The 16,736-nt window shown below is 45.5% G+C and overlaps 1 protein-coding gene across 6 annotated transcripts in view; it reads right to left on the bottom strand.

Annotated features, from left to right (window-relative positions):
- The window catches only part of CCDC85A (coiled-coil domain containing 85A), a 165,389-nt gene that overhangs the window by 46,160 nt on the left and 102,493 nt on the right, over positions 1-16,736 (bottom strand). The window lies entirely within an intron of this gene.

Genomic DNA, 16,736 nt, shown 5'->3' with positions numbered 1-16,736 from the left:
TCTGGATTTGTATTTCCAAGTGTCGGCTGCAGCTAGAAGCTATCTAAGCCTTCAAAGTTTTGGTATTGTCGACTCATTTCCCCCCTCTGTCTATACAGGATCTAAACTACTGGTCTCAAGGCTGAGTTTGGAAATCACATTTCTCGCCCCGGGTGATCCAGAGGCATGAGGTGTCCATGCTCAGATTCACATGCTAAAAACTAGAGGGACACACATGCTCCCAGATCCACTTTGCATATGTGTCTTTAAAAAACCACACATCCAATCTGTTTCTGAATCACCCTGTGAACTCTCTGCTTTGAGCTGTGTTTCAGATTCTGAGCCATTCTGTGTAAAAGGAGGAGTGAATCTATTCTCCCATTCACTGTAATGGGGAATTAAAAATAGCTAGACCTTCTCCAGCTTTGGCCAGAGTGGCTGGAATTTACAGGCACAGGAGCCTCTCGCATATAGATTAAGCCTGCCAAATTGCAGATAAATTGGTCCAGGGGTTGTTTTTGTGCAGAAAGTAAAAGGGATTCACTTTCCCCCAATAATACTTCATGGGGAAGGGAGAAGAAATTGATGTCTCTTTCTTACCTTAAAATAATTAAGAGACAGCTGAGTAAGGCATTTTATGTTATGAACTGCCACAGCACACACACACACATTCATTCATTCATTATAGGGTGCATCGAATTCTTAGTTACTCGTTTTCTGAAATATGTACAACTTCATACCGGTCTTTCTTTCTGATGTTTGTTTTTGTCCTCCGAAAGGCTTTGTTGGCCTCTCAACGCGAGGCTGTCTAGAATGCAGCCTGCAGGGTTGCAAAGAGCAGCTTTTCTGTAATTAAAGCAGAGCAATGTAGGATTTTTAAAAATCTTAAATAAAACTTGCTAGGTTTTTTTGGGGGGGGGTTAAATCCTCCACTGCTGTCCCTTAACAGAAAACAACTCTGAGTTCTTCAGTTCTCTAGAGGCAATACCTTGGACAGCCTCAGTTCTTTCAAAGCCCAGCTTTGCTATTAGCGGGCATTGTTGAAGTTGGGGGAGAATGGGCAGATTGAGAATTTGGGTCTCCCCAAGTTGCTGAGTGCTCCTGAGTGCCCCTGAGTGCTCACTGGAAGGACAGATCCTGAAGCTGAGGCTCCAATACTTTGGCCACCTCATGAGAAGAGAAGACTCCCTGGAAAAGACCCTGATGTTGGGAAAGATGGAAGGCACAAGGAGAAGGGGACGACAGAGGGCGAGATGGTTGGACAGTGTTCTCGAAGCTACCAGCATGAGTTTGACCAAACTGCGGGAGGCAGTGGAAGACAGGAGTGCCTGGCGTGCTCTGGTCCAGGGGGTCACGAAGAGTCGGACACGACTAAACAACTAAACAACAACAACAAGTTGCTGTAGCGGTCTCCATATAGTGCAGTTATATAATATCAGGACTTTAATTCTGGAAACATTTTGAAGGCTAACTCTGTAGGATGAGCGGCCTGCGTTAGCCCTTGTGGATAATTCCTGAACATCTCCTGAGCTATTTATTTATGTATCTGTTCCTGCTACTTATACATTAGTGAAATTGATGGGTTTGGGTTTTATTTAAAAATAAATACATAAAACCTACCATTTTATCACTGCTGTTCATGTCTCTGCAGGTGGTTCTTTTAAGCCTTTTCAAGTTAATATTGATGATGATAACAACAATCTCTCTAAAATATGGAATCAAAATACCGTATTTTTTGCACCATAACACTCACTTTTTTCCTCCTAGAAAGTAACGGGAAATGTCTGTGCGTGTTATGGAGGGAATGCCTACGGGTGGCATGCCTATGGATTTTCCTCCTCTAAAAACAACGTGCGTGTTATGGTCGGGTGCGTGTTATAAAGCGAAAAATACAGTATATGTTTCATAGGAATATACTAAGCTGCCGTAAAGGTTCATCTAGGTCAATATTCCCCACACTTACTGGCAGCAATTCCTGAGGACTTCAAATAGAAGTCTCCCCCAAGCCTACCTGGAGATGCTGGGGACTGAACCGGAGACCTTCTACATGCCAAGCAGATGTACTACACCTTCCCTAGGGCAATTGTTGGATTTAAGAGCAGGCATGTGGCTACAGCAAAGCCGTGAGCTCAACTGGAGTTGGCAGACTTGTTTTTGCTGCTGAGGTGGCAGCTCTATTATATCCAGATCACCTCACCTGCCAGGCAACCTATGAAATAAAAATGAATGGCAGTGTGCAAGGTTTCACTCCTTCCCATTCTGCAGCTCGCTGGAGATTTCAATATGCGCACGCACCGGGACTGCGTGTGAATTGCGAAAGACCGAGATGGCAAATCTATTGTGGTTTGTCAGAAGTGATTAATATACAGTGTGCGGTAAACAGGCTAAAAATAGGGCTGTGGGACAGCGGGGAAAGAGGTGAGCTGAGGTTTCATGCACTCTGATGCGCTAAGAGTCGTCACAGAAAGCGATGAGTGAACCTAGGACAACTCAGGGAAATCGGCGCACACCATCGGCAAGTTTTCACGGGAGGAAATCCACTCTTTCAGCACATTCAGGTAGGCTGACAGTTTGGAGACCAGGTGCACATCAGGTACCTGCACCCAGGGCCAACTCCAGGTTTCTGGTGTCCTCCATACAGGTGGACAGTCACTCCACGCTCCATTTTTAACCAACAGATGTGGAGAGAGGCAGGTGAGTGGGCTTACTAGAAGAGTACAGGTGGCAACAGCAATAGTAGCAAAGTTCTCCAATGTGTGCTAGTTGGCCGCCACTGTGGTTGCCTACAATGGTGCTGACTCAAGACAGAGACAAGGGAACATAGATCTTATGTCAAGTCAGACCAGTGCTTGGACCACCTGCAGTATTGTCAACACTGTATTGGAAGCAAGGTTTCAGGCAGGAGTCTCTCCCAGCCCTACCTGAAGATGTTGGAGACTGAAGCTGAGCAGATGCTGTAACACTGAGCTATGGCCCTTCTCCAGCGAGAGAGAGAGAGGGGTGATACCAAATACATGCTGTTAAGATGGGTGGATAAAAAAGGTAAAGGTAAAGGGACCCCTGACCATTAAGTCCAGTCGTGACCAACTCTGGGGTTGCGGCGCTCATCTCGCTTTATTGGCCGAGGGAGCCGGCGTACAGCTTCCGGGTCATGTGGCCAGCATGACTAAGCCGCTTTTGGCGAACCAGAGCAGCGCATGGAAACGACGTTTGCCTTCCTGCTGGAGTGGTACCTATTTATCTACTTGCACTTTGACGTGGTTTCAAACTGCTAGGTTGGCAGGAGCAGAGACTGAGCAACGGGAGCTCGCCCCATTGCGGGGATTCGAACCGCCAACCTTCTGATCTGCAAGTCCTAAGCTCTGTGGTTTAACCCAAGATGGGTGGATACTGAGGAACAAACCTTTTTAGTGCCTTTGAAATGTCCCAAAGTTCATAGGGCCCCATTACTGCTAGCTTTTAAGAGAACGCCGAAGTTGTTTGCATGCCAGGTAAATGTGCTGTGTGTGACTAGAGTCTTGTTTTGGTTTTTTTAAGCTGCTGTTGGTTTTAAACTAATGGTTGAAACTTAAAACTGCTGTTGTCGATGGCTTGTCCTCGTGATGTGGCTACGTATTGCAAAGCCCTTTTGCAAATGGCCGTGTGATGTTAGAAAACACTACTAACTAGCAATATGTTACTTCTTTTGGGGAAGAGAAGTGCTGGTAGTCAGCTTGCCTCTGGGACAGGTTCAAGGATCTCGTGTTCATTCAAAAAGCCCTTAACAACTTGAGCCCAAAATACCGGCAGAACCACCTTATTCCTCACGCTCCACCTTGATCTCCTGATGGGGCCATGTGAGTGGTCCTCCACAGGCCTGATTTCAGTCAGCCTTTACAGAGACTGAGCCTTTGGTGTGGTAACTTGACCAGTGCAACTCACTGCCAATAGAATTCCCATATGTGTCATTCCAGCTTTCATGCCCATCATTTTCACTAACCTGTGCATTTTTAGCCACACTCTCGCCCGATAAACACATTTTTGAACACTTATTCTGCTGGAGAACTGCACTGCAAAATTCTGAGAATCTGTGTTTTGGCTCTCATATTGTTCTGGGAAGTGCAAAATAGGTAGGCTTCCCCTTAAATGCAAATTGAATCAGATTTCTCCCCAGTATCTCCTCATAATGCCTAGGAGTGCATAGGACAACATATAAGAGGAGGAAAATATATAAGAAGGGAAAGATATAAATGCACATCGTTGCAATGAGCGATGCAGCCTTGGAATCATAATGGCACCATTTCAGCCCTTGAGAAGTTATTTGGGAGAAATGAAAGAACGGATATCGCAAAGCCAGGTATTGAGTCTGTGTTTGAACTGGGTTTTGTACAGACATCCTGCAGCCAGCTGTGACGATCCCCCTACATACTGAGGGCCAAGCCACATGTGATGTGGGAGGTCTGTGGTCACTTGGGCTACCCAGGATCTCTCAGCCTCAAATTCCTGGCTGTAGAATGGGTATAGTAGAAGAGAAAGCCCTTTGCAGAAGTTGAAGCGCTGCGAAGGTGCAAATTCATACCAAATAAGGAAGCATTTTTTAAGCAGTTTGCCTCTGGTGAATCAGTGGGGCTTAAAACATTTTCTCAATCACATTTCTTCCCTCCTCCCAAAATGTACACAACAGCCCACTTTTACCTTTGCCACATCTTAACCAGCTTATTTCTCTCTCATCAGTAATTACAAGTCTGTGACCATTTGATTTGCTCATTTCTTTCTGGAACAAAATGTTCTCTCTCTGTGTGTGTGTGAGTGTCTGTGTGTGTGTGTGTGTGTGTGTGTGTGTGTGTGTAGCGCTGTTGTTAATTCACTGGAACTCAGAGCCAAGTATGTGATTGCTAAATGAAGCCTTAGCACTTGTAAGCTTTATCCTTTGCTAACCAAATTACATTCTGAATTACATCCTCCCCTTCCATCCAGATTTATCTCTTTTCTAGTCAAAACAGTTATTTTTATACCCCAGCCAACAGGTGCAGTTTACTCCTCCTCTGAACACACACACTTTCCAGACACTGCCAGTAATTATACATCACTATGTAATTAGGTATTTTTAATCCTGGGTTCTTATGGAAGGAGACAGCCTTTTTCTCCACCTCCTTTTTAGTCCTAAGCACGGCTCAATTGGGAAATTCTGTCTCCATGTTGTCGTTTAGGACAGCTCAAGGTGTGAAAGAGTTGTGGCAAAGAATCCTCTGGATGGGCCATCTCAGATGTTGCCCTGGTAGTGGTGCCAGTCACAGCATGTGGGAGCCTCCATCTACATTTCCCACAATGCCACCCAATGGAGCATTGCATTGTGGGAAACCGAGCTACCAGCTCCCACACCGCCATAAAGCTGTGTGTATATATAATGCTATTTTTAATGCTGATTTTTTTGATGAGCTCTCTCTCTCCCCTAAGAAAAAAAAATTGTACACATACGTGGGGCTGGAAAGCTGCCTTGCAAAATTCCGAGAAGTGTGAATTCCGAAGTAAATATGACTTTTGCTTTGCACACTGTTTAGTGCCAATTAGGAAACTTTCCATTAAAATACAAACCAAACCATCATCATCATCATCATCATCATTATTGAAAACCCTCCATCCCTACTGAAAATGTAAACCTGGGTAACCCTAACCCTTGTCCAGCACACTAACTTTTATACAAGGCAGAGTTAACGAATGAAGAGGAATGGTCGCATTCATCCTCCTCTCACTCTGAAATATTTCTTGGCAGAGAATGGTACAACATTTTGAAGACATTTGCAGTTCTTGGCATTGAATTTCTACATTTCAGCTACAAAATCATTTAGAAATCCGGAGCCAAAGATGATGACCATAAAATAAATAACAAAACAACTTTGATGAACATTTTCCTGCAAGGTGCATTGTTTCTGCCCAGGGCAAATGCTCGTTTTTTTCCATTCTAACCTCTGATTCACAGATTGAGCCATGGGCTAAAGATATTGTGAATTTCTGACTTCTTGCTATGTCCAACTCTCTAACACCTGTGCTGAATCCATTTGAGTGACGCTCCTCTCCTCTCCTCCCTCCTCTCTCTCACACACATATTCTTCCAGCCCTTTCTCTCCTTTTTCCGGCTCCCTTTCTGCCTCTAGAGGTCCCCCCACACAAACAGAGGCCTGTTGAGCCCACACAACTCTTGCAAAAGCAGCAAATCAAATTAAGTTGACTCGGCTCCGTAGCAGTGATGGAGCATCGTAGCGAAGCTAAGGTGAGCAGGACCCAGATGGGATGTCCCCGTAGGCTTGGAAACATCTGCAAGCGGCGCTGAGCTATTTGAGGTGACGGAGAGCCAGCAAGGAGCATCTAGGAGCCAAGCACCTGCTTGGAGGCCAGGAGAGTAGGAGAGGACAAAGCGTGGTGACAAGCCACTAACTAAACGGCCACGGCCCAGTATACCTGAAGGAGCGTCTCCACCCCCATCGTTCTGCCCGGATGTTGAGGTCCAGCTCCAAGGGCTTTCTGGCAGTTCCCTCACTGCGAGACGTGAGGCAGAGGGCCTTCTCGGTAGTGGCACCCGTCCTGTGGAACACCCTCCCATCAGATGTCAAAGAGATAAACAACTACCAGACATTTAGAAGACATCTGAGGGCAGCCCTGTTCAGGGAAGTTTTTAATGTGTGACATTTTAATGTATTTTTAATCTTTGTTGGAAGCCGCCCAGAGTGGCTGGGGAAACCCAGCCAGATGGGCAGGGTACAAAGGCCCTTCCTGAGACAGGAACACAGTCAGGGCTTCCAGAGTGTCATCATTTTCAGGTGGGATTCAGTCCAATACAAGAAGGTCTTGCCCAGGGGTCACCAAGGTTTACCTTGCCCGGACCGGTTCACTCCAGCGGAGATCCGTTTGTGGGCCGGACTGCGTGTGTGTGTGAGTGTGCGTGCCCACGGTTTCCGGCGTCTGCACAGACGCGATTTCCGGCGCTGCAAAAGCGAGTCCCCGTGCCGCACTGCACCGGTTTAGCGCAGCGCGTGGGGACTCGCCGAGCAGGCGGCTTGGTTTGGGGGCGGCTCGAGGGGCCGGTTAAACGACCCCCATGGGCCGCTTGTGGTCCATGGTCCTTAGGTTGCCTACCCCTGATCTTGCCCAACAAACCATTTCTCCACTCCCTAAGATCTGATTTTTGTGTGTGTGATAAGACAGGAAAATGCACTGGAAAGTGTGGAGAAGCACTGACGTTAACACAGCCTAATCTAACTTTCCCGCAAACGAATCAGAATGAATTCTCAAAAAAACAGATTGCCTAGAAGCAACTTCAGGAAAAGAGAACCTACTCAGTTTTTCAGCATGGAATTCCATTCTTCAAGCACCCAAAGGGAGTGCTCCCTCCCTGGGCCTCACCCATAGGAGTCCCTGGGGTGTCACCCTGATACACTTTGCCCCCCCCTTGCCCTAACCTACCCAACAGGGTGAAATGAAAGAAACTATTTAAGTCTCTTTGTACTCCTTTCTCAGATGGGCAAAACAATAGCTATAAGAAGTGCTATTTAACTTTAAGAATGGGTGCATGAGTTTGCTTTCTTCCTCTTCCCTACCCATGCCTTTTTCCCTTCGTTTCACATCTTTTAGACTGTACGCCTGGGGGCAAGGACTTTCTTGCTCTTGTATCCTGCTCTTATATAATTCGCTCAGGAAGCGCTTTCAGCCGCAGGTATGTACCACCTGCTTCCCAAACCCTACCCAAAAAATGCAAAAAGGAGCCCAATTATTCCAGAGGAGGAGGAAGGATGCCCATGAATTGCAGGCACTTTATAGCGCTGTGGGAAGCCTCAAAAGGTTATCCAGTTCACTCTGAAAACATGACCAATTACGTTCTTAAAGCAGCTTTATTCCTCTGCCAACTTTCTGTGGTAATTTGCTGAAAGACAAGCAGGGCTGAAAGCATTTATCGATTCATCAGTGTGCTTAATCAATTAATTCTTTAATCAAGAGATTTACAGATTTGGAATCTGGGTCTTTAATGAGGTTTTAATTTGATCAAATGCCTGGTCCCCAGTATTCCCTGAGGGGCTGGCTTGGGGCCTGTTCTGTGGGAGCAAAGGTGATGGGCAGAGAGACCGTGCCATAGCTTGCTGCTAGGCAACCGACTCGCTCGCCAGTTCACTTCCATCTTGGTCTCATGCGAGCGGCACAAATTTTATCTGGAGGAGGAAAAGGAGAACTGTTATCCCTCGCTAGCCTTGAAAGCGGGAGGGTAAGAGCATGCCCCTCTTTCTTCGTCTCGTTCAGAGGCGAGCTCACTTTGGTTTTGGAGAGAGCCCCAGACCCATCCTGCTCTGGTGTGTCAGCAAAGACAAAGCCTTTTACAGCCACTAGAAGCCATTTTTGTTTCATAACTAGCAGCCACTGATAGCGTTGTGATTATGACGTGCCTTTATATCACACCTTTCTCTCCACGAAGTTCAAGGCGGCACATATAGTTCTCCCCACTCATTTTACCCCCCAAACAACTCCGTGGGATAGGTTAGGCTGAGACGTAATAATACAGTGGTACCTCGGGTTAAGAACTTAATTCGTTCTGGAAGTCCGTTCTTAAACTGAAACTGTTCTTAACCTGAGGTACCACTTTAGCTAATGGGGCCTCCTGCTGCTGCCGCACGATTTCTGTTCTCATCCTGAAGCAAAGTTATTAACCTGAGGTACTATTTCTGGGTTAGCGGAGTCTGTAACCTGAAGCGTATGTAACCTGAAGCGTATGTAACCCAAGCTACCACTGTAACAACAACAACAACAACAACAACAATTTATTACTTATACCCCACCCTAGCCACTCTGGGTGGCTCCCAACAGAATATTAAAAACATGATAAAATAATAATAATAATAATAATAATAATTTATTTATACCCCGCCCATCTGGCTGGGCTTCCCCGGCCACTCTAGGCGGCTTCCAAAAGAATATTAAAATACTATAAAACATCAAACATTAAAAACTTCCCTAATCAGGGCTGCCATCAGGTGTCTTCTAAACCTCAGATAGTTGTTTATTTCCTTGACATCTGATGGGAGGGCGTTCCACAGGGCAGGCGCCACCACCAAGAAGGCCCTTTGCCTGGTTCCCTGTAACCTCACTCCTCGCAGTGAGGGAACCGCCAGAAAGCCCTCGGAGCGGGACCTCAGTGTCTGGGCTGAACGATGGGAGTGGAGACGCTTCTTCAGGTATACTGGGCCAAGGCCGTTTAGGGATTTAAAGGTCAGCACCACACTTTGAATTGTGCTCAGAAACGTACTGGGAGCCAATGTAGGTCTTTCAGGACTGGCGTTAAGTGGTCTTGGAGGCCAGTCCCAGTCACCAGTCTAGCTGCCACATTCTGGATTAGTTGTAGTTTCCGGGTCACCTTCAAGGGTAGCCCCACGTAGAGCGCATTGCAGTAGCCCAGAAGTTTGGGAAACTGCTCTGGGCATTCTTTAGGACTGGTGTGGGGAACCTGGGAGACACCCAGGTATTGTTCTACTCTAAGTCCCATCACCCCTGACCATTAGTGATGCTGGCTGGGGGTTCATAGGAGTTGAAGTCCAACAGTATCCACAGAGCCAAAGGTATCTAATCCCTGACTTGGAATCTTGGACTATCAATACCAATCTAGTCTTTGACCAAAGGAAGCAGCGGCAATTTGAGCACCCCTCCTGCCCGATCGCTCTTTTTTGTGGTGTTGTTGATGTGCCTCATTTAGTTTTGTTTATGCTACAGGAAGCTTTTTTGGGGGGGAGGGAGAGACTTGTAATTTTCTTCAGACGTTGGCATCGCGCCAAGGAGTAAAGTGTACGAGTCTCAGCTGCGTCCGAGACTCAGTGCTCAGTAATTGCTACTATTAGGGAAGGAATGGAAAAAGAGGGTACTTGAGAGTGACTCCTTCCTACATCAAGAAGGTTTTTATGTATTTCTCTGCTGAATCCACACCGAGGAACGGAAGCAGTCTGGCGTCTGACTTGCACCAAGAAAAATGCCCCCCTGCCACCACCACCCGTATTGCTAGCTACCACATTAATAGGATTTTAATGGCCAATTTGTCAAAGATAGCCAAAAATTGCATCCAAGAGGTCCTTTCCATGTTTAAATTGAAAGATAAAGAGAGAGAGCCAAGGGGCAAAAACAGATCCGTGATCAGATTTCCTGACTATTTTAAAGTAGAGACAAAGTGAGCTGATTTCTATCAGAGATGTGGCAAAGAGCCAGGAGGTGTTTAATGCTTTCCCCCATATATAGATGAGTCTGGCTTTTTTGAAGTATTTTGTTCTCTTTTTTAAAAAATGTTTCTAGAAGCATTGCTAGGAAATTCCAAGAAACCAAAGGATCATTGGTGTTTCGAAATCAATGGTTATGGGAGGCTCAGTCGGCCATCTTGACTCAAAATGGCACCCCACTGGATCCAAACAGAGGGCTGTCTCCAACTAAGCTGTGCCCAGAGTACACTAATTGAAATTAATGAACAGTTGATGCGTCTCAGAAGAGCTTTTTTCAGAGTGCGCTGTCAAGGCTGTGTCATCTGCAAACGACGTTTCTCAGATAAGGACCTGCTGCACTTTTGTCTTGGCGCACAGACGGGCCACGTTGAACAGACTCCTGTCACTCCTTGAATGGAGGCTGAAGGCCAATGAGAGCAACCAGGAGAAGACTATGCCCAAGAGAGTTGGGGCAGCCCTGTTTCACACCACTCTTTGTAGGGAAAGAGGCCAGGAACGAGCCATCCTACTGGACGGTGCCATGCATGTTCTCATGGAATCATCTTGTGAAGCTTAGGTGAGCTATGCGAAAAGTCCTTTTCAACTAATGAGGCTTTGTCAAAGGCCTTTGTCAGGTTTGTGAAGGTGATATATGAGGGGCATCGCTCCTCTTGCATCTGGTTCAGTGAGAAAATCATGTCGTCTGTTGACCTCTGAGCTCTAAAGTCCAATTGTGGCTTGGGATGGACCTTTCAGTGAGCCACTGTAATCTGTTGAGAACTTCACGGGTGAGGGCTTCCCCCACAGTTCTCGACGGTGAGTTCTCCACTGTAGTTGTTACAGTCATGGCGGTCAGCTTTGTTCTTGTAGAGGGTCACAGTGCTGGAGTCGCACATATATTGTGGCACTGATCCTTGCTGCCAACACTGAAAAAGAAGGCCATGGCGGTCCATCATGAGGGAGGAACTAGAGACAGCTTTCGGGAATTCTGTTCAGATTTCATCCTGTTCTAGGGTTTTACCACATGCCTGAGAGTTGATGGTGTTTTTCAGCTCATGAAGAGAGCAAGGGACATCCAGCTCTCCCAAGAGAGGCAGAGTCTGGATACTAGGGTTGGGTAACATCGCAATATACCAATATATCATGAAGTCTGAAATAAGGATGGAACTATGTAGAGGTGAACAGTAAGGTAAAGGTAAAGGTACCCCTGACCATTAGGTCCAGTTATGACCGACTGTGGGGTTGTGGCGCTCATCTCGCTTTATTGGCCAAGGGAGCTGGCGTACAGCTTCTGGGTCATGTGGCCAGCATGACTAAGCCACTTCTGGCGAACCAGAGCAGCGCACAGAAACACTGTTTACCTTCCTGCCGCTCTTTCCCAGTGTCTCACACACACACACACACCCTTGTCAACACAGCTACTTTATCATAAGCAGGGCCTTTTTTTCAGCCGGAACTCTCTAGAACTCAGTTCCGGCACCTCTCAGGTGGTCGCCATTGCCATTCTAAGAGAACGAGAGAGGTGTTTGTTGTGAGTTCTCCACTTCTTTTTCTAGAAAAATAGTACTGAACATAAGGGACAAAAGCCACAAAGGTAGAAGGTCCAGTCATTTAATCAGTGTTGTGATTAAAATCCTAATACAGTGGTACCTCGGGTTAAGTACTTAATTCGTTCCGGAGGTCCGTTCTTAACCTGAAACTGTTCTTAACCTGAAGCACCACTTTAGCTAATGGGGCCTCCTGCTGCCGCTGCGCCGCCGGAGCCCGATTTCCGTTCTCATCCTGAAGCAAAGTTCTTAACCTGAAGCACTATTTCTGGGTTAGCAGAGTCTGTAACCTGAAGCGTATGTAACCCGAGGTACCACTGTACAGGTCACGTTCACACCATGCATTTAGAGCAGTATCATAGCACTAGAAATAGTCATGGCTTCCCTCTAAGAATTCTGGGAGCTCTGCTTTTTAAGGATGCTGAAAGTTATCACGGGACCCCTATTCCCCTCAAAGTGCTACCATCCCCAGAGTAGTTTCCCAACCAATCCCCCTTTAAAGGAACTGTAACTCTGAGAGGAGTTAACACCCCTGACAAACTATAGTTCCCATAATTCTTTGGGGAGCCAAAGAATGGGCTTCACATGTACAGAACTCTCTGGGGTGATTGTGAGCATGGATCCTTCATGCTTAACAGCTGTGTAGCTAATTGTCCCAAATTTCAGCTAAATGTGCAGAGGGCAGGTGCCATGACCAGTAGGCAGGCTCCTCATCTTCCTCACTGCACTTGTTCAGTGTATTAAAAAGTGAGAACAAGGTTTTACTAGTTAATACGTCTGTGTCATGGTTCTAGAACTCTGTAACCCAGAAATCATGCATCACAAGTTTAATTCTGAAATCTCCGGCCTCCGTGGCAATCACTGTTGTAACTTGCGCACAGATTTCCAAAAGGACACTCCATATTTTTCAGCAGCCAAACCTGACAAACGATTGTTCTGCGCCAAGGTATTGGATGTCTCCAATTAAATGGCTCTTTTAGTTATTTACTGCCAATGTTTATCTGCCTTCTCTCTCAGATGCAATGAATGTATCATGAGACCCACTTGAATTCATAGCCCGTGGAAATTCAGGACACAGCTGTTAAATCATTTCTCAACCCAGGGCAAGTTTCCTATTCTAAATCTCTGGGAGCACTACGCTTTAAAAGAAAAATCACCTGAGAGGTTATATGGAACAGGTTAAAGAAGTATAAAGTGGGAGGTTACTCCTGTGCTATGAGGAGAGATTGGTCAAAGCTGGGTGAGTTAGGAAAGACTGGGGGCAGGCTTCAACTAGTTCATCTTTAGAAGGATTTGCTAAAAGGGCCTCCAATAATTCTCCAAGCAATTTGTAGATTTCACCAAATATTCTGGGGAGGGGAGGGCAGACACACACAGAGAGAATGAAATTCTCCAACAGTATTTTTCTCAGAAAACTCTATTCAGAGAAATATTGGCTCATTAAACATTGAATTAATTGTATTGTCAGTACATAGTGGTGGATGAAGGAAGGAACAGGCTATGAGAAGAAGGTTGGAAGGGCCACTTTTTGTTAAAGTCTTCATCGCCAGCGTTTTAGTGCAAAATTCTCCTAATGCACCCCTTTGCATGCAATTTCCCCTAATGTATACATTTCTGCAAAGCAACATTCTCTGGCTTCATGCATCTTTGGTACCTTATTTTCACTTGAAATGCACACTTTGCGCTAGCCTGTGCATTTTTGTACGCATCACTTCACTAGAGGAAACTGCATCGCAAAATTCGGAGAGGTACAAATTTCAAAGGACAGCTGTGTTTCTATTTGCATAATGTTTTGGAAAGCGCAAGTTAGCAAAGTTCACCTTTAAATGTGAGCTGAAATAAATTTCTCCCCATCCCTCCTGGGCACCACAATTTAAGAAGCTGGAAGGTGTGCAGAAGAGGGCAAGCAAGATGACAAAGGGCCTGGAAACGAAGCCTTATGAGGAGCATTTGAAGGAACTGGGTATGTTTAGCCTGGAAAAGAGGAGATTGAGAGGAGATATGATAAAGGAAAAGGTAAAGGTAAAGGACCCCTGACAGTTAAGTCCAGTTGCAGATGACTCTGGGGTTGCAGTCCTCATCTCGTTTTACAGGCCGAGGGACAGTTTTTCTGGGTCATGTAGCCAGCATGACTAAGCCACTTCTGGCGCAACGGAACACCAAAACCAGAGCAGTGCATGGAAACGCTGCTTGACTTCCCTCCGAAGTGGTACCTATTTATCTACTTGCACTTTTTGGCGTGCTTTCGAACTGCTAGGTGGGCAGGAGCTGGGATTGAGCAATGGGAGCTGGAACAAGCTTGTTTTCTCCTGCTCTGGAGGGTAGGACTCGAACCAAAGGATTCAAGGTACAAGAAAGAAGATTCCAACTAATCAGGAAAAACCTTTTGACAGTAAGAGCTGTTCAACAGTGGAATGGACTCCCTCTGGAGGTTGTGGACTCTTCTTCCTTGGAGGTTTTTAAGCAGAGGTTAGATGGCCGTCTGTCATGGATGCTTTCGCTGAGATTGGGGGTTGAACTAGAGGTTCCTTCCAACTCTATAATTCTATGATTCTAACTAGGATAACAGTAGTGATGTATGGAAGTGAGAGCTGGACCATAAAGAAGGCTGAAGAATTGATGCTTTTGAATTCTGGTGCTGGAGGAGACTCTTGAGAGTCCCATGGACTGCAAGAAGATCAAACCTCTCCATTCTGAAGGAAATCTGCCCTGAGTGATCACTGGAAGGACAGATCGTGAAGCTGAGACTCCAATACTTTGGCCACCTCATGAGAAGAGAAGACTCCCTGGAAAAGACCCTGATGTTGGGAAAGATGGAGGGCACAAGGAGAAGGGGATGACAGAGGACGAGATGGTGGGACAGTGTTCTCGAAGCTACCAACATGTGTTTGACCAAACTGCAGGAGGCAGTGGAAGACAGGAGTGCCTGGCGTGCTCTGGTCCATGGGGTCACGAAAAGTCGGACACGACTAAATGACTAAACAACAACAACAACTAGGGGAAGGGCCTTTTCAGTGTTGGTGTTCAATTTATGGAACTTCATACCCACAAAGGCTCAGCTTCAGCCCATGCAGCACCAGCCAAGGAACCTTTTTGTTTTCTCAGGCACTTTTAATTTTTAAATTTTAGAACTGTTTTACTGCAGTTGGGTTTTAGTACAACTTGATTCTATTTTGCTTTATTATTGATTTTATTGCTGGTTTGTATTTTATTGTTGTACATTGTCCTGGGAAACCTTTTCTATTTTTCTTTTTACCCTTTGGCTGAAAGGCAGCATAAAAATATGTATTAAACATATAAATAACAGAAAACCTCTTTCTTTTTTTGAAAAAGGCAGCTGCTGCCACATGTACATTAAGGCTGAAAGCAAAGGGCATATCCCAGGCTGAGCCCCCTAACAGCTTTCAGTCGTTACCTCCTATGCAGCTTGGCTAGAAAGGGATTGAGGAATAAGCTCCCTTTGATTTCTAAGAAAGGAGACTGAGAAACTTGACCTCAATTTAAAGCTGCAAATGAAAACAAAATCGGCTCCCGCAGAAAGGAATGTAGATGTAGATATGCTTGGGGAAAGAGCTGCTTAGAAGAGCTATATGCTGATAGGCAGCCAAAATAAAATTCAGGAATAAACAACAGAAAGTAATAGGTAAAAAGAAATACGTTGCAAGCAGTCAGCATATATTTGGGTTTTAAACTGTGGTTTTTATAGGGCATTTTAATGTTATTTGATATTAGGGATGGGTATTTTTTTTTTAAGGAGAACGCATTTAAAGATGAAACACAGTCACCCTTCAAAATTCCCTCTTCTACAAATTTTGCAATGCAATTACCCAGCCAAACAAAAGCACATCAAGTCCAGTAAATTGTGCAGTGAAATGCAGATATCAGTAAAAGCAGCACACACAAAAAAGCATTATATTAGTGGAAACAGCCTGCAAAAAATGTGCGTCTTAAGGTAAAATTGCATGCAGATATTTGCATATCAGGGAAAAGTCTTACAAAAGTACTGAATAATTTTCCTGAGGATTAAAAAAAAATTGCAAACTGATGCAGAAATGTAAAGAACTGAACTTAAGACTGTGAGAAAGTAAAATTGTCAGATTTCCTCATTGCAATTTATTGTTATTTATTTCTTAATGAAGCTAAGGTGCAATCTACACATGTATTTAAAAAACGCTGTGAAAATGCTTTTTTAAAAACGTTTTGAAAAATACATTGAATTTGGCATAGCTCACTGTTGCCATCTAGTGTCACATTTGTATATTGCACTTTACAACACATTTAAAAAGTTTGATTTGCAGTTGTATAGCTAAGTCCTAAGACAGATCTTCACTATAAAAAAACATAGAGCTTTTTCCTAATTGCTTTGAAACAAAATATTATGCAAAGTAAACAGCAATAAGACAGCTCACCTCCCCCACAACTCAAGAGATCGCTCATGTCCCAACCCACCTAAAGCAAAAGATTATCTATAATTTCCCTCAGGAAAAAGAATAAATTGATTTAGTATCTCATATTCTACAACCATTTTACAATCATGACAAATGACATAATAGTCACTTCTTTGCATCAAAGCAAATGGATTTTCTTTTTAAAAGAGGGGAGAAACCCTTTGAAAATGTACCGTATTTTTCGTCCCATAGGACGCTCCGTCCCATAGGACGCACCTACTTTTTGGGGGGGGAAATAAAGTGAAAAAAAAATTTCTTTATTTCCCCCCCAAAACCAGGTCGGGGAACAGTGGGATGGCGGCGCTGCGCCTCCCCGCTGTCCCCCGAGCTTGTGGGGCTGGCCGATGTCTGCCCGGCGCAAGGGGCGCTCTGCTTCAGGGCGCCCCACGCGCCGGGCAGCAGGCTGCGGACACCTGCGCGAAGCACGGGGTGTCCTCCGGAGGGCGCCCCATGCTCCGCGCTACAGGCTGCTGCCCGCAAGCCTTGCGCTCCCGGGGGGCTGCCCGGTGCGCAAGGCTTGACAACACCTGCGCGAAGCACGGGGCGTCCTCCGAAGGGCG

The sequence above is a fragment of the Podarcis pityusensis genome, assembly GCF_964106645.2.
Source record: "Podarcis pityusensis genome assembly, chromosome: 3".
Taxonomy (NCBI): domain Eukaryota; kingdom Metazoa; phylum Chordata; class Lepidosauria; order Squamata; family Lacertidae; genus Podarcis; species Podarcis pityusensis.
The sequence above is the reverse complement of the archived record's forward strand: the minus strand, read 5'-3'. Positions and strand labels throughout refer to the sequence as shown.